This window comes from Delphinapterus leucas, chromosome 10 (genome assembly GCF_059928025.1).
Source record: "Delphinapterus leucas isolate spDelLeu-1000000601 "Yukka" chromosome 10, BTC_Dleu_Yukka2, whole genome shotgun sequence".
NCBI lineage: Eukaryota > Metazoa > Chordata > Mammalia > Artiodactyla > Monodontidae > Delphinapterus > Delphinapterus leucas.
The window spans coordinates 11,165,637-11,188,579 of NC_143138.1; the positions used below are offsets into that span (position 1 = coordinate 11,165,637).

General features: G+C 45.0%; 1 long non-coding RNA gene across 1 annotated transcript in view; it reads right to left on the reverse strand.

Moving 5' to 3' along the window:
• Positions 1 to 22,943, reverse strand: part of LOC149748135 (uncharacterized) — a 293,792-nt gene that overhangs the window by 240,461 nt on the left and 30,388 nt on the right. Inside the window, exon 2 of the long non-coding RNA XR_016394546.1 lies at positions 12,139 to 12,489. This is a non-coding gene — a long non-coding RNA (uncharacterized LOC149748135). The remainder of the gene's footprint in view (positions 1 to 12,138; positions 12,490 to 22,943) is intronic.

Here is a 22,943-nt window from a genome sequence, read left to right on the forward strand (position 1 = left end):
AGGTCAAGAGAGAAGGCATTTGGGAAGGAACACTAGAACCTCTGGCTGGGAACCGTAGAAGCCTGAAATCATCACCTTCTGTGGTGCCCAAAATGAGGTGTAGATGCCTGTAGTTTTGACCCTCTCTCCCCTGGGAACAGCGCTCTCCTCCTTCGGGCATCCCTCTTCACTCCACCCATGTGCTTTCAGAGGAATGACCGTGTTGTAACACGATCTCACCCCCTAATCCACAGCAGACAGGCACGGGTACCTATTCCAAGCTAGGCCAGCAAGGCCCTTTCTCTAGGATTATTCTGCAAGGACACCATTGTTTCAGTCTCTTTCCAATGGCTAAAGCTGTCATTCAGAGGGTCTCAAGCTTTAGAGTAAATAAGAATGAACTACACAAGAAGTCTTCTTGAAATTCAGATTCCCAGGCCACTTCCCCAGGGACCCTGACTCAGTGGGTGTAGGGTGGCTCAAAGGCCTGATGTTGACCCTGCTGTTCTGTATCAAACACGGGCGCTGCTGTGGGCCAGGCTACGTGCAGCGTGAAGAGAAGAGACGGCACAGAGGGAAGAGATGAGAGACAGTTCTGGGTGTCCTCCACGCCCTGCCCCCAGCTCCGACCCTATCACTGGGTCCACATCCCAGATTTTATAACAGAGGGTTTCTCTTTGTGGGAACCAGTTCAAACGGTAGTCCCATCACCAAATGGTAGTCCCATCAGCTTGTAGTTCCAACAAGCTCAGAATTTGTAGGCAATCTTTTCCCTGAGTGCTTAAGAGACAGAGGGCTTGTGGACCATCGTCCCTTGAAACACTTGCATGAGCACCCAAAGAACATAATGTGCACCGCGAGAAAAAGCTTTGCGTGTATATTTTGTGTATGTGTGTGTGTGTGTGTGTGTGTGTGTGGTGATGAGAAAAAGTAGCGAAAAAGCAAGCAAGATGATCACGTACAACGCGCTACTGTTGCCACCTTCATCTGGGTGTGTTTGCTGTGGTGGGCTTGAACCTCAGCCCACGAGGGCCTACTGCAGCCCCCCACCCTGCCTGAGGGGAAGAAACTTGGTCTCTGTTAATTCTGGAGCCTCCTTTCCCCTGGGCAGAGCATTTTAGGTGGAGCAAGATCTCGTAAGCGGGGCCGGCACGGGCCGGACGCAGGTGCAGAAGGCAGCCATCGGCCCACAGGTCCACCGAAAGCCTGCGCCACTGTCCACCAGGCGTTTCCCCGTCCTCTGTTCACAGACAGGTAAAGGGCAGGGGTCATCCTGCTCCGGCCCGGGCCACACAGGGCCATGGAAGTCTCTGCAATGTGTGCTGAGGCCATCAGTCAGCCCCTGGAAGTAGGAGGCAGGGCACCTCTCCATCTGATTATCACTTACCCACTGTCTTTACTCCTTTCTTATCCCCAGGGAAAACCTCGCCTAGATTTGGGGGTAATGATGGGTGCAGGGACCCAGGCTCCTCTCCTGACATTTCTCCCTAAGGGTGTAGTCCTTTGAAACAGGTGTAAGACAGCAAAAAGCAGGCAGGCCATTTGCTCTCCATTCTACCCCATCTTTCCCCCCCATACACCCCCCCACCAAGGCAAGGAGCATTAGATGGCCTGGCTGCTTCCAAGGAGGGAGGAGCTGGCAAAGGGAGAATGATGGGCTGGGGGAGGGAAGGGATGGAACAAAGGTTAACTTTTCAAAACCATTATCTTAGCAGCAGATCCCGGCAAGGCTCCCCGTGCCTGCACGCAGGCAGGAAGTGCATATGCATTATTAATTCACCTGGACATTTTTATCCTTTCCAGCCTGTGCCCCCGGATCTCTCTACTCTCTGCCACACTGGTTTCCTCAAGCCCAGAACTTGAGCGGCTGTCATTCCCTGGAAAGCCAAGCTCAGTAGTTTGGAGAAAAGGACATGCCAGTCCCACAAAGGAATGATATATGCCAAAAGGTACTGCATTAGGCTCTTCATTAACTGGAGGGCGAATAAATTTATGAAAATCGTGAGTCAGTTAATCCACTCCTTAGAACAATTAATGGTTAATTAACACGAGGACGGGGCTGAGCCCTCTGTTCATCTCCACTCACTCCTGAGCACCCACGTGCAGACACGGGATCCAGGGCAGAAAATGGAACTCACGTTGCCTCTATACTGTGTATTACCCTCAGATCCCTGGCGGCATCCGAAGATGGGATGGACTAAATGTAACCTTCTCTTAATATTGGAATTTCTGCTGAGGGCTCATGCATTTTTTTAACTTTTTTTTTTTTTTTTTTTTTTGCGGTACGCGGGCCTCTCACTGCTGTGGCCTCCCCCGCCGCGGAGCACAGGCTCCGGACGCGCAGGCTCAGCGGCCAAGGCTCACGGGCCCAGCCGCTCCGCGGCATGTGGGATCTTCCCGGACTGGGGCACGAACCCGTGTCCCCTGCATCGGCAGGCGGACTCACAACCACTGCGCCACCAGGGAAGCCCCATTTTTTTAACTTTTTATAAAAACTTATTATGAAGACAGTCAAACATATGAAAAGCACGTCAACATCAACTACCTTCAACAATTATCAATACATGGCCAATGTTATTTCATCTATGCACCCCCCTCTCTGGATTATTTTAAAGCAAATCCCAGGCTTCCTATTATTTCATGTATAACTATTCAGTACGTGTCACTAAAAGAGAGGGACTTTTTAAAACATATTAACAATACCATTACCAGACCTAAAAAAAAATAATGATAATTCCTCAGTGTCATTACATTTTCTCATGAATCTTATAGTTTTTAAGTTTGTTTAAATTCGGATACAAACGTGAGCTCGGCGGTGTAACTGGCTGGTGATACTCTTAAAACCTACAGGCTCCTCCTCTACCACTGCTTATTCCTTACAGTTTTTTGCTGAATAAACTATGTCGTGGGCTCTTAGCCTTTGACACAGTCTGGATTTTGATGATTGCATCCTTGTAATGCTGGTTAGTTCACACCAGTTTGGTTTTGCTCCGGTTCGGCAAGAATTTCAAAGGTGGTGGTGTGTGTGCTTCCACTGGGAGACACGTGAAGTCTGGTTGTCACTCTTTTTGTGATGTTATCACAGCCACTGGTGATTATTACCTACAGCAGCGTTTCTCGACCAGGGGGATTTTGTCCTCCCAGGGAACATGTGGCAATGTCTCGAGACAGTTTTGGTCATCACAGCTAGGGGAAGAGATGCTACTGGAATCTAGTGGGTGCATGCCAGGGATGCTGCTACAATGCACAGTCCCCCCAGCACAGAGAATTATCTGGCCCCAAATGTCAATAGTCCAAAGTTGAGAAACCCTGGCCTAGATCCATTTATTCATCTGGGGTTGCAAAATGTTATATTTCTAATTTCATCATTCATTTTTTAAATTTATTAGCACTAATATTGGTATAAAGAAAAACTTCCTAATCAACTATTTGATTTCCCCAAGGTAGAATTCATGGAGTAAATGTAAGCTAATGTTTAATTCTTTCATTTACCAGTTTTCAAACTAATAAGGTAGTTTCCTAGACTTTTCCAAAGGTGACCAATAAGATTTTTTCTTATAAGAATCATGTATAAACTTGAGCGCGTAAAGGGACTGGGTATGTTCCAACCACTACAGTGATTATCTTTACTGATGCCTAAATTATACCTTCTTTGGACATATGGAGCTTATTCAGGGGGGTTTCTGAGTCTTTCTGACACACCCTTGTAGACTTTAAAAGTCTGCTTGCATTTCAGGATGACAAGATCCTCTAGGGTCATCTTGTGTACAGTATTTACTTTCCTGGACTGGTATCAGCCACTTCTCCAAGGAGCCCTGGTTCCTTTCAGTGGTAGTTAGCAATCACCATCTAATTATGCATGTTAAGACATAAATAGCCCTTGTAGCATTTTATTTTTCTCTAATGATGGAATTTTTTGAACCACATTTTACACATGGAAATATTTATACAGTTGACCTTGAACAACACAGGAGTTAAGGGCGCCAACCCTCTGTACAGTTGAAAATCCAAGTTTAACTTTACAATCGGCCTTTAGTATATGTGGTTTCACACGCATGGATTCAACCAACCCCAGATCATGTAGTACTGTAAAAGGTAGTTAGTGAAAGAAATCCACGTATCAGCGACCCATGCAGTTCAAACTCATGTTGTCCAAGGGTCAACTGTACTCAAGAGAGTGGTTTCACCCCAACTCAAACTTAAAGCAAATGGACATTTTTGAAAGCTGGCAATTCACCCACCCCTATTTCCAGATCCTCTCTTTTGGTCAGCAGGCCCAGGAATGGGACAGACTGTCCTGAGCGCCCAATAATGAGGATACAATGACAAAACAGGCTGGATCTAGGGGGGCCAAGAAGGCCTGGAAATGCCAGAGTTGTTCTGAACTCCGGGCCTCTGGTCTCTCCAAGACTAGGAATTTCCCAGGCCCCTTCTCCTGGGCTGCAGATGGAAGAACAAGAGGTGCAGGCGGGCCGGGGGGACCATGAGGAGGGTCAGCCCCGCCAAAAGTCTGGAACCTCTTCAATATCACAGGCCAGGTACAGAACTTTATATGAACAGATAGGCTATGGAATAGCATGCCAGAGTACCATTCACACTTAGAATATGTGACCTTGACGAAGTTTCTACTTGTTGCAGGTCCCTCTGAGCTACATTAAGACCCCAGGGTGCAGAGACCTCTGGTCCTCTGGCATCAGGGCCTTTTAGGAGAAAGAGTGAGAAACACTGTGAGGCAATTCCAAACACATTCTGCTGCAGGAAAGGGCTTCTTACTTTATTACAAATCTAGGCACAGCCTCAATTATATTGAAAAGTCAGAAAGTATGTCATTTGTTTAAAGTCAAGAATTCTTTACAAAGGGAATTGCTATCTCCTAATTTCTCTTTTCTTAAAGAGTTTACTATCTCAGAGCCGCCTAGCTCAAGTTTAAGCTGAAGCATGTCAGGTTGAAACCAGCCTTAAATCCTTTCTGGAACAAGGTAGGAAATGATACAGAGACAAAGATAGAGATAGAGAGAGATAGAGATAGAGACAGATAGAGATCTTGTGGACATATACATTGTGGAAACATACCTGCTGTCAGAAAAAAAAAAAAAAAAAAGTGCCTGAATTTTTTTTTTTTTAGCCCTGCAGCCACCTCTGAGTGAGCCCAATAAAAAACTCCTCTGCCCAAGTGATGAGATCAGATTAGCGTGCTCCAGCTCTCATGTCCTGTGCTGAGGGAATTAGAAGGGGCTGATGGTGCTGGAACAGGGCTATTTTGCATTTCTCAGTGACATCCTCTAATGAGCTGACAACGCGGAACACCAGGCTGCTGTCTTGGAGAAATGAAAACAATCCAGTGGTCATTTCACATCCTATCATCCTAATGACAACCCGTGAGCTGCCTTCTTCTTGCCTTTGATTAAAATACACGGGACCTGCCCAAGGAATTGAGGCTAAGATGCCCAAGAGGGAAAGAGACCAAAGAGTGCTGCGTGGAGGGAAGAAGGAGGCCTCCCAGGGAAAAACACATTTGGGAAAGTCAGAAAAGTCAAGGGTAACGAGGCTCAGTGTTGCTTGAAACTTGGCACTCTTGGAAATTGTCAGCTACAATGCCTGATTGACTTTCTCCAACAGAGCCAATGAGGGATTCCACCAAAGAGATCCAGTGCTATGTCGTGGCTCGAATGTGGTTCAATCCCCACAGCAGCACAAGTTATAGGGGTGATGCTCCAAGGTGGGAATTCGGCTGGCGTGCACCGGGACAGCTGGACCCATTAAGATATTGAAATGCTGCATACTAGCGGCCGAAAACCCCTCCCCAAGCCAATCTCCCACACACTACCTCAGCTGCCCCCCCACCCTCTCCTAAAACCCCTGGCCTCACCCCAAAAACCCAGCAATTTCACTAAACAGGCAAGGCTTGGCAACAGAGGGTGCCTGCCCGCACCTGGATTCAGCGTGGTAGGCGACTTCCATTCTGACTGGTCAAAGTCCGGGCCAGACCCATGATTAAATAGTCATATTCCATCAGACATGCCCATGAGACCGCCCAGCACCGCTGAGCCTTCTCAAGCCCTGCCAACAACCCACAGGGGTGGGCCAGCCGCTGCAGGACTGCTCTGCGCCATCTGCCCCTGGGGACTGCTGCCCACACGATGCACTCCCCTGACCCTGTGGAGGAACAAAGGAAATGAGAGGCCTGGGATTGTCCTGGCTCTCAGAGGACTGGACAACCTTCTCAAGCCCGGCAGGCTTATCACTGGGACTTTTAACTGCCCTTTTCTTGTCGCCAACCCTCTTTAAGCTTCCTAAATTAATAATGATGAAGCTCTTTCAGCGTATCTCCAGTCTGTTTTCGATGATTTCCATTCTCTGGAGCCTTTTGCTCCCCTCTTAGCCCTTTAACCCTCTCTCCTTCATTTGTATCCATTCTCAGATAATCACTGATTAGGTCATGGAGGGAGAGGGGAGGAAAGACAATTAAGAAAATGAAAGAAATAGCCATTTGGGTATTGCTGAGTCAAAGGTCTGGATCAGAAACAATATGAAATTTCAAGGGCTGTTTCCCCAGTGAAAGGACAGAGGAGGAAGAGGACAGAATATCTCCGAAGGGTCACGCATAACATCTAGCGCACGGCAAAGAAGAGGGTGAGTGTGGAACACCCTCCAGGACCAGCACTTGAACCTGGGCTTGAGCTTGCCTGGTAGAAGCAGGGGAAAAGTTTCCCTCTAAAACAATCGGTTTATCATAAACCAATAATCCTCTGCTTTGGGATAACTATCTATTCTTTCTCCTTAAGGAGAAAGAACTACCAGGTTCAGCAGAGTTGTTCCTCCATCCTACCCCCATAGTATTTCTGCATCATTAGATTTTTCTTATCCCACTGAAGAAACCCAGAGACGAAGCATTCCAAAAGGCCCTGGGCTGCCCACCTGGCAAGCAAGAGTCTCTCTGTGCAGCATCAGCCTCGGGTGGCAGCCAGGGATTCCGCTGTCGACCTTCCAACGGAGGGGAAGGGCTGCCAGCTAAAGTAGAAAACCAGAATGTCACAGAGAAGTGGGGATGTACTTATGAATCACTCACCACTCTGCTGTAAGTTTTAGCTTCTCCAATTCCACCCAGCACGAGAGAAGTATGCTGGGTGGAAGTGTGCTGGGTGCGATTGTGTGTCAGAAGCTGTGCAAGCTACAGGGAACCGTAGAACAGCAGAAGACACTTTCTCTCAGGGAAAAAGCTCATTGTTTGGCTATGAGATGGCTAAAATTAGCCAATCTGTAAAACACTGACAATAATAACTATCTCTTTGTGACAGGCACAAGGCTGTGTGTTAACCCAATCTAGTTCATTGTCTCCCTGGGCACACGTCTAGACCTTTCCCAGCATTCCCTGCAGTGCCCACAGGAATGAGCTCTCGCTAGCGGGAGGCGGATAGGACGGCTGAACGTCACTTCCAGGACTGTCCTCTGAAACCTCTCCCACTGAAATCTTCCCTGGATTGTCTCTCGCTCTTTAGCCAGCAGGATGCAAACACCCAGCAGAGGACTGAGAGGCCCTATAGGAAGTGAAACCACTAGATGAAAGATTCTGAGTCCCTCAGAGACTACAAAGAACAGAGTCCCCCAGCCCAACAGACACACACACACACACACACACACACACACACACACACACACACATAAACATGGGCCACACTGGCTATGAGATGAACAAAAAATAACCTTATTGCATTAACCCACTGAAATTTTAGGGTCGTTTGTCACAGCAGCTAATGTTACTTACCCTATCTAACACACACGTGGGTTTCATTAACAGATAGAATGAGAAAATATATTTACAGTGCCTGGTTGTATGTCTGACATATAGCAGGTGTCTGGCACTGTGCCAGAAACACGGTAGGTAGTAAATAATTGAGCTTCATTTTGCAGGACCAGAGAGGGGATTCCACTAGACAAAGAGGAGGGATCAACAAGTAGCACGACCCAGAGGCACGAAGCCACATGACATAGCCAAGAGAATACAAATAGTTCCCACAGCTGCAGGTAAAGATACACCAGGGCAAGCAGATACTGGTCAGACACCAGATCAGAGAGGCCAGCAGAAGTCAGTTCTGGAAGACCCTTTATCCTTGGCAATAAAAAACTAACAAAGTGTTCTTTTTCATTTTTAACAACTTGAGACAGAATTCAAATACCATACAACTCGTCCATTTAAAGTGTATGATTCAATGACTTGTTTATTCACGGAGTTTTGCATCCATCATCACACTCGGTTTGGGAAACTTTTCATTACCCCAAAAAGAAACCCTGCGTCCCTTAGCTGTCACTCCCCAATCCTCCTCCTGGGTATGTGCCTAGAAGCAGCGAAGGGTTTTTAAAAGATCACTCCCTGACCCACCACTGCCCAAGGCCCGACACGGCGCACGCATGCACATGCACACACACTTCTTTCATCATCCTCACGATGTAAGTGTGAAGACCAGCCCCAGAGACCTTACACTCCCCACCAGCTGAACCACTCAGGTGCCTGCCCCTGCACACCAGGCCCTGGTTTCCCGCCTCTGCAAGAAACACTTGAGGAAGCTTAGCTGAGCAGGCCTTGGCCTCAGGCAAATTCACACCTTTGGGTTCTGCTTCCTGGTCCCTCCCCCTTCAAAGACTCCTTCCTTCCCTCCCTCCCTGTCCTGCCACACATCCCTTTCCCCTTCCCTCAGAGGGACAGAGCCTAGAGGCGATCACCAAAGGCAGTCCACCGTGGTCACACTTGCAGAAGTCCCTGGAATTCTCTCAGAACCCACGTGCATGGAAGACAGTATTGTCCTCGTGTTATTGGGTTGGCCAAAAAGTTCGTTCGGGTTTTCCCCAAGATATTATGAAAAACCCAAATGAGCCTTTTGGCCAACCCAATAGAAGTGGGGAAACTGAGGTTCAGAGAGTTCAAGTACTGTTCCTAAGGCTGCACAGCAGGTGAGTGTCAGAGCCGAGCTTCCACCCGAAGCGCGGAGACGCGGGCAGCATTTAGGACCACTCTCAGCAGTGTGAACAAAACTTCCAAACACCAGCTTAGTCAGATGCGGATGGTTTCTTCTCACCCAGCAAGAGGTCCAAGTGAGGAACTGGAACAAGCACATCCTTAGCGACAGCCAAGTCCCAAGCTCCTTGTAGCCCTCTGCTTTGCCATCCTTAGTCTGGGGCTTTCATTTTCATGATCAAAATTCCTACTCTAGGCCCTGTGCTTTTTTTTTTTTTTTATCAGAAAAGCAAGAGCTCTCCCAGAATCTCCATTCAGTAGGCGTCTCTTCCATCTCATTGTAACATTCCTGCTACAAACAAAATTAGCATTTGTCACCAAGGGAAAGAGGAGAATGGGTGCTGGGTAGGGAAGCAGCCGTGCAGGCTCTGAGCAGAGTCCAGCCCCTTCGGCCTCTCACATTCGATCTGCATTGGCTGAGGCCTGCTGCCCACCACCTCCTCCGCTCTTCAGCATGCGCTGGGCTAAACCACAAGGTGGGGCCTAGAGCTTCGGGAGAGAGGAAAGCCTTTCTAGATCATCAGCATGATCAGCTGAGTGCACGTTCCCACGGGCAAGGGAAGAGGTTGCTCATTTCCTCTGGTTCAGTGGAGAAAAGTCCCCACTTTGGAAAGAGTTAGAAAGCCCTGGGAATACACCCACCCTCAACTTTCGAGCACTCACAGCTGCTGCAGGCCTTAATGGGAAAGGATCTGATGCACTCATTTCCAGGCCTGCCACAGAGCCCTTCTGCAGAACCTTCAGACTCTCAAAAGGGCTCAAGAATAAATAATGCATTAATCACCATCTGAAGATGAATGGAAAAGATCAGACACATATAATTTCTGGCAGCATTAACCTAGAAGCTGGGGGTTCGGGGGCTGGAGGGCAAGAGGTGATATGGTGAGATGGGAAGAAAAGGAGCCTCTCGGGGGCACTGACTTTACCTAGATCCATCTATCTTGTCCTCCATTCCCTCTGGCTGAACGTGCCCACGTGACTGAGGAAGGTGGATCATGGGATATTTTCACCAAAGAAAAGAGCCTTCCTTGCAGGGCTGAATGCTGAGGCCTGGTGCCCTGGAGGTTATGACATGTTGAACCACTCCTCCCACATCTCACACTTCTGAACAAGGTGTGATGTGAACCTCACCCACGGTGCCTTCTTCCCGGGCCCAGAATGCTCCCTGCTCTCTGAATATTAAACCTCTGAGAAGCCTTGCTAAGCATCATCTTGGGTTTTTAGCAAACACCCTTTAAAACCGAGACCCTGGGGGGAAAATGTTCCATGCAAAGTACTATGTCATGGAAGGATTACAGGCTTCAGGGGCAGCAGCCCTGGATTCCAGACCTGGATTCTACATTCACCATGAGCCTCCCTGGTCCCTGGTCATCAGTCAGTCTTCTCGTCCATAAAATGAGGGTTGGAATTAGTGGAGACTAAAGGTCACTTCTGGCTCCCGTTCTATGTGTCTAGGGATGGACTCAACGTGGTATTTCCTTTTTGTATGAATTTTCTCAGAAAATGTGAATTAATCAAGGATATTCATGACAATGACATCTGAGTGATTACTATGAGCTCTGGCAAAGTACTTCAACCTGGTAACTCTCAATCCTCACAGCAATCCTCTGTGGAGTAGGTGGGTATCATTAACAGCTCCAATCTACTGATGGGGTGACCAGGCACAGGGAGATAATTAATCAACCACTCCATTTCCACTGGGATGTCTTAGAGGCATCTCCAGTTTAGCAGGTTGGAAACTGAACTCCGGACTCCCCCACTCCACCCCAGCCAAACCTGCTTCTCTCTCCATCTGCCCCTGCTCAGCAGATGGCAACTCCTTCCTTTCTCATACCCAGGCCAGAAGGCTTCAAGTCTCTCCCACCTCCAATTCATCACAAATCACGTCAGCTCTGCTCTCAAAAAATAACTGGAATCCACTGTTTCTTACCACTCCCAGTGCGACTACCCTAGCCTACGCCTTCATCATGTGTTGTCTGGACCATGGCAAGAGTCTTCTTACTGGTCTCCCATTTCTAGCCTCTGTTCTCCATCACGTGCACACACATACGTGCACATACACAAGCACACGTGCACACACGCACACACTGAGTATTTTTTATACCACAGCCAGCATGACCCTTTGCAAATGTAAGCTATGTCATTCCTCTGTTCAAAACTTTCAGTGATTTCCCATCTCACTGAGGGTAAAATCCAAAGTCCTTACACTGGCCCGCAAGGTCCTCCAAGCCCTCCCCCACCCCACCCTCTCTCCTCCCCTCCCCTCCCCCCAACTCTTCCTTCAGCGCACCAGGCATCCTCCCGGCTCAGCCCTGGCCCGGCCGCCCTTCCCCAGATATCCCAATGGCTTGCTTCACCACCTCGCTTCCGTCTCTCCACTGAACCGTTTCTCTGACTAAATAAAACAGCACCTCCCTCATCTGTCTGTGTCCCCCTAGCTTGGTTTGTTTTTCTCTTTAACTCGCATCTCCACCTGCCATAGTTTATATTATTTGTTTATTTTCGTGTCCTTCTCCCCCCTACCAAAGGTAAGCTCTGTAAGGACAAAGGCTGCGTGTTCACTGTTAGGCCCCCAGGGCTGAAAGAGTGCCTGGCATTTTAAACAGTCACTCAGTGTGACCTGTGGTGGTGATCATTTTGCAATGCATAAGTGCATCAAATCAACATGCTGGACACCTTAAGCTTACACAGTGTTATATGTCAATTATACCTCAATAAAGCTGGAAAAAAATAAACCATTCAACAGATACAGGTGGCCCTTGTTATCTGAGTCTAATCTGTACCTGAAATTCCACTGGATAGGGAATTTGTGGGTAGCGGAAACCCATATTCTATTACATTAAAGGGAAAAATAAATAATGTGTTCCCTATACCACCTATATTCCTAATCACCTATAAAACAACCCACTGTGGATTTCTGCATGTCATTTAATACACCAATTACCTAATTACTTGACTCTTAATGAACTCATTAGTGAATATGCTTGTGTGCAGTATGCTACAATACTGAAAGAATTACATTTTCCTTCTACACAGAAAGGAACTATATACTGTAATATAAATAAACAATAAAATGATTTGTTAAAGGTACATAATGAATGCCAATAAAATGACCAAAACAAAATAAACAGGTTTCTTTTAATTACCTTTTTTATATAAATTTGTGGCTGCGTTGGGTCTTCGTTGTGGTGCGCGGACTTCTCATTGTGGTGGCTTCTCTCGTTGCGAAGCACAGGCTCTAGATGCACGGGCTTCAGTAGTTGTGGCGCGCAGGCTTCAGTAGTTGTGGCTTGTGGGCTCTAGAGCACAGGCTCTGTAGTTGTGGCACATGAACTTAGGTGCTCCGCGGCATGTGGGATCTTCCTGGACCAGGGCTCGAACCTGTGTTCCCTGCATTGGCAGGTGTATTCTTAACCACTGCACCACCAGGGTTTAAATGCTTACTGACTCAAGGCAGAGCTGGCCAAGTGAGACGCAGAAGTTACTGAACGGCACAACTGTGGGGAGAGAAAAGTCAAAGTGAGCTGGGGAAGGAGCAAGTGAGACCATCCAACACCCAATGCACAAACACTTCTTAATCGTGGAAGCAGTAGGCAGTCTTCTCTTCTCAGCATTCAGGAGTCTGGAAATGGATGGATAACTGTGGCTCATCGCCCAAAGTCACAAATGAGGCAGCAGGATTTTTAGAAAAACACTAAAAGCAGGCATCTGTTTTAACTACTATGTAACTATATAATTTATTATCCACACTGGGGACAATTTTGAAAGTGAAAAATATATTTTAAGAATTTTAAAAAATATATTTTTAAGCATTCATAGATTGACAAGTTGGTTTTATTATAATGGTAGGCCTATAAAATAATTCCAGTGAAAAATTATTTTCAAAAATAAAATCATTTCTAAAAATAAAACAATCAATCTGTATCCATTAAAGCAAAACATTTTAAATGATTTAGATTGAGTAGTCTAAAAGGTTAAAAATAACATAAGCAGAACAGTATTCTTATTTCATAAACATTTATTGTAATAAGTTCTAGAGTCATATCTATATCTATTGCTATGCTACAGGTATTTTTCTAAAGAATGAATTTTTAATATATATTTCTATTTTCTCATAAAATTGCCTTCAATCTTTTTCAAAGTTGCATTTCATAGTTTATAAATTTAAAGTTGCTGGGACTTCCCTGGCAGACCAGTGGTTAAGACTATGTGCTTCCACTGCAGGGGTTGCAGGTTCGATCCCTGGTTGGGGAACTAAGAGCCCACATGCCTCGCAGAGAGGCCAAGAAAAAAAAATTGTTGACACCATCAGTTTGAGATAGGCTGGGACCTGGGACCCTTTGCTGCAGTGCTTGCACCTGGACAAACATCTCCTTGAGCAACAAAATACAAAGAAACTATAAGGGACTAAAAATAACTGCATGCATGGTCAGTTGGGGGCAAATTATGGAAACCAAGATACAAAAAGAACAAAAAGACCAACTGCCACTTCTGAAGAGCCCGGAGCAAAAGCAGGGTGTCAGGAGCAAAAGCAGGGTACTGGGCATTCCCCCTGCACTCAACACCACCAAAGGGGTGGGCAGACCTCCTAAGCCGCCCCTCCAGCCCGACCCCTGGACCCACCCCTACCCTCACCCCATATAAGGGACCAGTTCAACAACCCCCATCCCCCTGCCCCCGGTGAGCAGGGGAACAAGCAAGGAAGGGAATCTGTGGCTTGTTTTAGCTCCCCCTCTGCTGCAGCAGGGGCCCCAATAAAGCCTTGCATGAATTTCTCATCTGGCCTTTTATCAATTTCTAATGATTGAGGAGGCCAAGAACCCTGGTTGGCAACAAATTGACTCTTCTCAGTTGACAGCAGTATTTTTAATTAAGAAAATAGTCTTTCTACAGGTGCTGAGATATCTGGTAAGTGAAGAAGTAATTCTGATAAATATTCTCAATTCTAATTTTTTTCTTAGTGAAATGTGTTACTATTTCAGTTCAAATCTTTTCACAGGTACCATTCTTTTGTCATTCAGGGAAACTGTGACAAATATTTTATGAGACAAAACTCATCAAGTAAGTTGTCTCTATTTATGATTTTTAAAAATGTTTTGCCAAATTTAGATGCTACAAAATCACAGAACTTCACAATTTCATTCCATTCCAGTACATAATATAAATCCATCCAGTTAAATATAAAAGCTCCATCAAAATGTTCTTCCTGTAAGATATTTCAAAGCATAAGTATTTACTCTCAAATTTAAAATTATTTAATTTCTTCAATTCCTTCTTTGGTTTTGTAGGTACAAATTTTGTTTTCAATAGTTACAGTTTCCTAAAGGCTTCCAGAGCTGAAGTCTTTTGGCTCACCATTCCTTGAATACTTGATTAAAAATTACCAACTTATTTTAAACAAAATGCAAACAAAATTTAGAGTACTAGTTTGTTTAAAAATATTTTTTTTAAGTAAAAGGTCACTATGTATTGTATTACACTTCGGTTGATTTACAAAGTAGCACTTCAAAGGCTGAACATTTCTAAAATCTAAGAACATGCAGAAAAGGAAAAAAAGCACATACTGCCAGGCTGAAGCACTTTTTAATTCGACATCAGCTCTATCACAAATATTTTGTAGCTCAGTTTCTCTGTGTATAAATAAAAATATTTATAATGTCTGTCAACTATAGCTTCTATTTTGTTGGTAGACTATCACAGCTTGTTTGGATGCAGTTTTGAACTATGAACGCGCTACATCTAATTCCAAATACATTTCTGCTCCACAGATTTCTTAATTTAGTAATAACACTATTTTTCCCATTATGCTGTGCACCACCAAAAATCTGTATTTTTAGTACCACCACAATCTTCACTGTTGAATTATTTTTAAGTGAAGTGATAAACTACAATAATGTCAGATGCTATATCTTTGACAAAATGATCTTTCAAAAGCTTTGAGTCCATGAATTGGATTGAAAAAAATAATCAAACCATTATTTAAATTAACTGGCTTTTTCTTGAAGAAACTGATATAAAACTGCATCATTTAACTGTTTGTGACATTCTTCTTCTGCTAGTGGAGCCATCCCACAAATATCCCTTTACTTTTCCTATGTGCACAAGAACAGCTGAAGGCAAAATTAAGCAAAATTAACTTGTTAGAATAATCATTTTACCTAATTGAAAAGTCATACTTCTCAGAGTGATATAAAAACACAACCAGGCATAACTGTCTTAAAAAGTTACTACTTTTTTAAATAGATGGTGATGCTTTTTCACAAGACTTTGTCTTCTGGGTTTACCTGTGGCCAGTGATATTACCACAGCCCCCAGAGCATCTGGCAAACGTTAACAAAGTTTCACATTCATCAATACTCTTGAGCAAAGGATATCAAGTACTGAATTTTGCATTAAACGTGCACCTTTTTCCAAAGCTCAGTGCGGCAGGAAGAGTTTGGTTTGGTGGTGGGGCTGGGGGGGTTCTCTCTTTTTTTTTGGTAAAAAAAGTATTATCACAAGATAAAAACATATAGATTTACACAATGCAATAGATGGCAAGCCACTGAGGTGGCAACCACGAGAGCATTCAGACCATTCTATCTACACTCCACAGTGACACCGACCTCTCAAACTCTGTTTCCAGCAGGTGTTTCACACCCACCCAATCCCCCCACGTCTCATGCATCCTTCTGGCTGCAGTGACTCAATGTCCTGGTGGCTCCAAGGTCAGCCCAGGGCTGAGGCTCATAGCCCAAGTTGCCAGCAGGGGCAACAGCAGTTGAATGCATTCAGACCGACGTATCCACCAACCATGGATCGAAAATATTTAGAAAAAAAATTCCAGAAAGTTCCAAAGAGCAAAACTTGAATTTGCCACACCTGGTAAATATTTACATAGCATTTGCATTGTATTTACAATTATTCACACAGTATTTACATTGTATTAGGTATTATAAGTAACCTAGAGATGATTTAATGTGTACGGGAGGATGTGCATAGGTTATATACCAACATCTACCCCATTTTATGTAAGGGATTTGAGCATCTGTGGATTTTGGTATCCTTGGGGGTCCTGGAACCAATCCCCTGTGGCTACTGTGATTCTCCCATCATTAACTACATAGATCAGAAGGAATTACTAGTCCCTGGCCACTCGTATCTGAGGGGAACAGGCTCTCTCTCAGGTCCCTCCAGAAGGAATCCATCTTGCTGACACCTTTCCTGGCCTCCAGAACTGTGAGAGAATAAACTTCTGTTGTTTGAAGCCACCGACTGTGGTACTTGCTACAGCAGCCCTAGGAAACCAGGATGCTGCCTTCACTCCCAGAAGTCCCAGTCTTGATTTGCACGTGGAGGACCACATCGCTCTGGCTTGGCAAACTGGTCCTTGCAATTTTTAAAGCTTTTGGACAGTTCTGGAACTGACCTGGCACAGGAATGATTTGCGCATCTTCTCTCGTGACACACTCCACTTTACTGTCCACTCATTCAAGGGGAGGTGAAGGGGATGTGGTGGGTCTGGGCGGTGAGGGTGACAGGTTTACTTCTGATGCGTCACATCTTCTGGGTGACATCAAGATGATTACACAGAGCTATGCAGGCTTGTCCTTAAATCCTGCCGCGCCCACCCCTGCCCGAGGGCCTACTCTCCCTTAATGCTTCAATAAAATAGCTTAGTCAGACATCCATGAATTTGTAAAATGTCCAGGGCTTACATTTTCCAGGTCATTTTTTAAAATTTTTATTTTATATTATAGCATAGTTGATTGACAATGGTGCGTTAGTTTCAGGTGTCCAGCAAAGTGATTCAGTTATACATATACGTGTAACTATTCTTTTTCAAGTTCTTTTCCCATTTAGGTTTAATCCAAATTTCTGTCTCCACTCTGGATGCCACCCTTCATGATTTCCTCAAAGCAGACTTAATACCAAAGAGTAAAGTGAGGAAGAGTTTACTGAAGGTTTGGGAAGAAAGGAGAAGGTGGCTACATAGCATGGAATAGGAAACAACCTAAAACTGAATACCAGGCACCATTCTTTTTTTTTTTTTGCGGTACGCGGGCCTCTCACTGTTGTGGCCTCTCCTGTTGCGGAGCACAGGCTCCGGATGCGCAGGCTCAGTGGCCATGGCTCACGGGCCCAGCCGCTCCACGGCACGTGGTATCTTCCCGGACCGGGCCACGAACCCGCGTCCCCTGCATCGGCAGGTGGACTCTCAACCACTGCGCCACCAGGGAAGCCCCAGGCACCATTCTTAAGAGACCCTTGGCCATCTTCCTCTCCTGGCTCCTGGTCTGCTCTCTTTCTGTGCTCATTTTCCTCTGCGCTCCGTAGAGGTATTTCTCCTCAAGGACACACAGGCTATTCAGGTGTTCTTCCAGGTCCAATTCCTACCTCTGATGTCTCCTCCTTGTGTAATCCGGAAACATTAATTAACCTTATGTGTCTCAGTTTCTTCATTTGAAACACAAGTATAATATTACTCACCCATAAAAGGAAATTAAGTATTGACACAGGATACAGCACTGATGGACCTCAAAAGCATTATACTATGTGAAAAAGCCAGACACAAAAGGTCACATACTGTAGGATTTCATTCATAAGAAATGCCCAGAGTAGGTAAATCCATAGAAACAGGAAGCAGATTGGTGGTTGCCACGGGCTGGAGGAGACAAACTGCTCAATAGGTATTACAGGTTGAACTGTGTCCCTCAAAAAGATATACTGAAGTCCTAACCCCAAGTACACCTCAGAATATGGCCTGATTTGGAAAGAGAGTTGTTTTTTTTGTTTTTTTTTTCCTGCGGTACGCGGGCCTCTCACTGCTGTGGCCTCTCCCGCCGCGGAGCACAGGCTCCGGACGCGCAGGCCCAGCGGCCATGGCTCACGGGCCCAGCCACTCCGCGGTATGTGGGATCCTCCCGGACCGGGGCACGAACCCGCGTCCCCTGCAGCGGCGGGTGGACTCCCAACCACTGCGCCACCAGGAAAGCCCGGAAAGAGAGTTTTTACAGAGGAAATCAAGTTAAAACGATGTCATTAGGATGGCCCTAATCCAATATATGACTGGTGTCCTTATAAAAAGGGGAATCTGGACACAGAGACAGACACATAGAAGAAAGACAATGTGAAGACACACAGGAAGAATGCCTTTAGCAGATAGAGGCAGAGATTGGACTGATACAGCCAGAAGCCAAAGACCACCAAGGGTTTCTGGCCACACTAGACGCTGTGAGAGTCAAGGAAGGATTCCATTCAAAGTCTCAGAGGGAGCACAGCCCTGCAGACACGGTTGATTTAGGAGCACCAGCCTGCAGAGCAGTGAGACAATACACTTCTGTTGCTTTAAGCCATCCAGTTTGTGGTACTTTGTTACAGCAGCCCTAGGAAATGAATACAGTGGATACAGGGTTTCCTTTCCAGGTGATGCAAGTGTTCTAGAACTAGATAGAGGAGGAGGTTGTACAACATTGTGAATGTTACTGAATCGTTCACTTTCAAATGCTTAATTTTATGTTATGTGAATTTCACCTCAACACACACACATACACACAAGTATAATATCAATAACGCCTATCAGTTGTGAACATTCAGTGAGTCAGCACGCAGGAAGCATTTGGAACAGTCCCAGAGACACAGTAGTCGCTCAAGAGAAGTTACATAGGGGCTTCCCTGGTGGCGCAGTGGTTAAGAATCCGCCTGCCAACGCAGGGGAGCCCCGGTCTGGGAAGGTCCCACATGCCGCGGAGCAAGTAAGCCCATGTGCCACAACTACTGAGCCTGTGCTCTAGCGCCCGCGTGCCACAACTACTGAGCCTGTTCTCTAGAGCCCGCAAGCCACAACTACTGAGCCCGCGTGCCACAATTACTGAAGCTCGTGTGCCTAGACCCCATGCTCTGCAACAAGAAAAGCCACCACAATGAGAAGCCTGTGCACCGCAATGAAGAGTAGCACCCGCTCGCCACAACTAGAGGAAGCCCGTGGGCAGCAACAAAGACCCAATGTAGCCAAAAATCTAAAAATAAATAAATTTATATATAAAAAGGAAGTTTAGATAATATTAGTATTTTCAAGTCTCTCTCCAAACTTCCCACCTCTAACCATCAAATAATGAGCAGCAACTAATCCCCCCAACCCTGTTTTCTCCTTATGCACAGCATTTGTGCTCTCTTCTTCCAGACCAAGCTGTGTGAGTACTAAGTCTGAAATGCCTTCTCTTTATACACAGCCTGACCCCTCAAGTCATTTTCCCCAGAGTTTCTCACCCACAAGATGAATGGTACCTCCCACCCACCTACCACCCCTACCACCAAGTATTCAAAAATTAGCAGCAGAGAAATTTATTAAAAAATGGAAATTATTTCCATCCCAGTAAGAGGCTGCATATAAAAATGTTCTCATTTCTCTGCTACGTAAGGTCAGGCATTTTCAGTCCTCACTCTTGGGGGCGGGGGTGGCACATAGGGAGGGATGACTTATGGGACCCAATCACACTCTCTCCACCGGCTGCTAACCAGCATTCCTGTAGGCTGTGATGGCAGAAGCCAGGAAGGTGGGTTACCCTATAGGAAAATCCGATACCTAGCCCCAGGGCTCTGGGTTCCATAATCAAGTGAGTTTACTCTCCTGTACTCAGTTCATTCCAGGAGAAGAAAGTCCTAGTGGGTGGGTTGCCAATTTATTAAAATAGTGCAAGACCCAGAAGAACTAAGGTCTTGATTCAAGAGGATAAAGAAATCAGCAGATGAACGGTAAGGAAGTCCAAAAGGGAGGGGATATATGTATATGTATGGCTGATTCATTTTGCTGTACAGCAGAAACTAACACAACATTGTAAAGCAACTGTACTCCAACAAAAATTTATTAAAAAAAAGAAACCAACAGAAAATGACTTGCTGACTTTAAAGCTGTCTTGCTTTTCACCCCACCCCGCAGAATTACAGAACAGAAAGACAGAAAGCTTTGCTAAGCACTGAGAAACCAGCCTTTGAAAGATCTGATGCTTTGTGCGAGAGGGAAATTGATCACGGAAGAAAAGGAAAAGAAAAAATTGTGCAAGCCAACTCGAGCAATGAAAGAAAAAAATCAAGGAGACATGTAAGACCACAGCAGCCAATTTGAATCAAGCATGCCATAGATTTGGGGCAGGCTCCTTTGAAAATAGATGCCTCAAATTACATTTCATAGAATTGCTGTTAATGCCCTACAACTTACCATAACATGCTGCATCTTCAGAAGGCCCTTTTTTATTACTAATATTTTATTGTTTTTATAGTATGCACCCTAGGAGTATGTAAGAATGAAAATGTATCAGCCATGAATCCAGGTGGTAGCGCAAAGCACTGGTTTGAATGATTCTGTTACAAGCTAGATACATATTTATGCCTGCGATGCTTTCTTCTTCATAAATATTTTCTCTGGTGTCTCCGTGGTCTCCCCTATCCGTTTAGGGATCAGTTAACCCCACAATCAAACACTATTGGGCGAGCCATGGAAACAGACAGCTGTTTCTCAAACAATTGCACAAGGAGGAAATATGTGCAATTCTCATCACAGTAGTAACAGGTTGCTGGGAAAGGATACCCCTTCCCTTTCATCTGTTGAGGTTATCAGAAAGATCGAGGCTACATTTAGGAAGAAAAAAAGAGTCCTTACTATAGGACAGAGCAAGTGAGAAATTTTATGAGTCAAACAAATAATGATGGAGTAACTATCAAAATAATTGCAGTCGCCATTTACGGAGCACACAGGCCAGGCTTTGTGCTGAATGGTCTACATGATTTATCTCATTTAAACCTTCCAGCCCCCCTATGGGGGTAAATGTCATTATACCCCTTTCAAAGACGAAGCAGCTGAGACTCAGAAACCATTGCCAAATTCATAAGCTATTAAGTGGAGCCAGCCCTCCGATTTAGGTTTATCTGATTTTGAAGCCCATGGTGTTATTTACAACGCCCCTTGCCAAACTGCAAGTCCTCACATGCCCAAGGACAATGCTACCAGTTCTCTCCAGACGATTCTTATTCTTTTTGTCAAAGGATGCCATTTTTTGGCATAAATAATCTGTAGTTTCCAGGGCTGGCATTCCAACTGTGGCCAGGTCTGCTTTTCTGAAACTGAGAGAGATCATTTCCTTCTTGCTACCCAAGGTAAGCAAAGTACACTTGGTCTTTGGGATTAAAAAAAAAAAAAGTCAACAGATATAAACAGGTGAATATAGTTACTGTGAAAACAAACAGTAAAAATGGAGCCCCTGGATGGAAACATGATTGCCCTGCGGTCAAGACATAATAATTGCTAGAGGGTTAAAGAGAAGAGAAAGAGGATGGAGGAGAAAGATGAGGAAAGCCAAGAGACCCACTCAGAGCATAAGATAAAGGCAGAGAAAAGTAAACGCTTTTCTTGCATAATTAAAACTGGGATCTTACAAGATACAAAGTTAGACACTGAGTAAATTATATATTTCTAATTTCTCTACTGAAGCGCCATGGGCTAGAGACAGCCTCCCAGGTATTAATGAAAAAGTCTCAGTATGGTGCTCCTAATTTGCCGCAGTGTGCCAAAATTAACAAAATAAGCTCGGAAAACCCGCAAAAATGCCAAAGTAAACTCCTTTGATCAGTTATTTCTCTTAATGGCAACTGTTCTCAATTTGATCACCACCACCACCACCACCACCCCCGCCGCCAATGCACCACCATCTCAGCATACACACGTGTTCAAGCGTGCACGTGTGCGTCACACATACAGAACGAGAGACAATTCTAAGAGTATTTTCTGGATGGCTTGCTTTGCCTTTGAAATGTGTTTCATTATTCTTTAGCAAAACTTAAGGCATGTCATCATCCTGCTGACAAACTAAGGCCTAATGACCTGCCACACTTAGCAAGAACAAGCCATTCAAATCCTTAGACAATGGAGATGCAGCCTAAGACAATGGAATTCCACTTCCTCTTTGGGCAGCTTTTGTTTCATTCCATTTCTTCTAACTGCGTGAAGAGCAGGCGTGTTAAAGGCCAGCCAGGCTTAATGCTCTGAAACAGGCAACTCACTGGTTCCTGGGCCAACTCCTCCTTACTCAGAATCGCCAAGTCTCCTCACTTGCCCCTTTCAAAACCTCTCCAACGTCTAAGACCTGCTCAGATGCTCCTGGTGGGGTGTAAATTCATACCATCTTTGTAGCAAGCCATTTGGCAGCGTGTATCAAAAATCTCAAGAATATCCTTTTCTGTGAATCACACAAAAATATAATCCACATCAAAAATGTATGCACAAAAAATGTTACAGAATCATCTAAAACAGGGAGGCAAAATACAGTGCCCAATTATGGGAGAAAGCGTAGCTAAATAATGATCCACCCATTTATGCAAGGATATTTTTATCATTAAAAGTGATTATGATATGAAAAAAGTTAAAAAATAGCTACACATTTATTTATAGTATAAACTCAACTATCCGAAATACCACCCACAGAATGAGGGGAAATGCCAAGTGTAGTTACCTCTAGTCTAGATGGTGGAATTATGATTATACATAAAATAATAGAGGAAATAGTATCTCTTCTCATAGCTCTCTTTTCCTTTGCTGTCCAGTTTTCTGCAATGAGTGTTAATGTCTTCAAGGCAGGAAGGCGTAGTGGTTAAGAGCAGCCTCGAGTCAGAAGACCTGGGTTCACAGCCTGAACCCACCACCTGCGGGCTGCACGCCTTTAAGCAGGTTACTGAACTCCCTGGAATTCAGTTCCCTCACTGATACGATGAAGAGGATTAAATGAATTAATATGCAGACATACCTCATTTTATTGTACTTTGCTTTACCATATGCTTCATGGATACTGCACTTGTTTTACAAATTGAAAGTTTGCGGCAACCCTGTGTTGAGAAGTTGATTGGTGCCATTTTTCCAACAGCATTCACTCACTCCCTGTCTCTGTGTCACATTTTGGTAATTCTAGCAATATTTCAAACT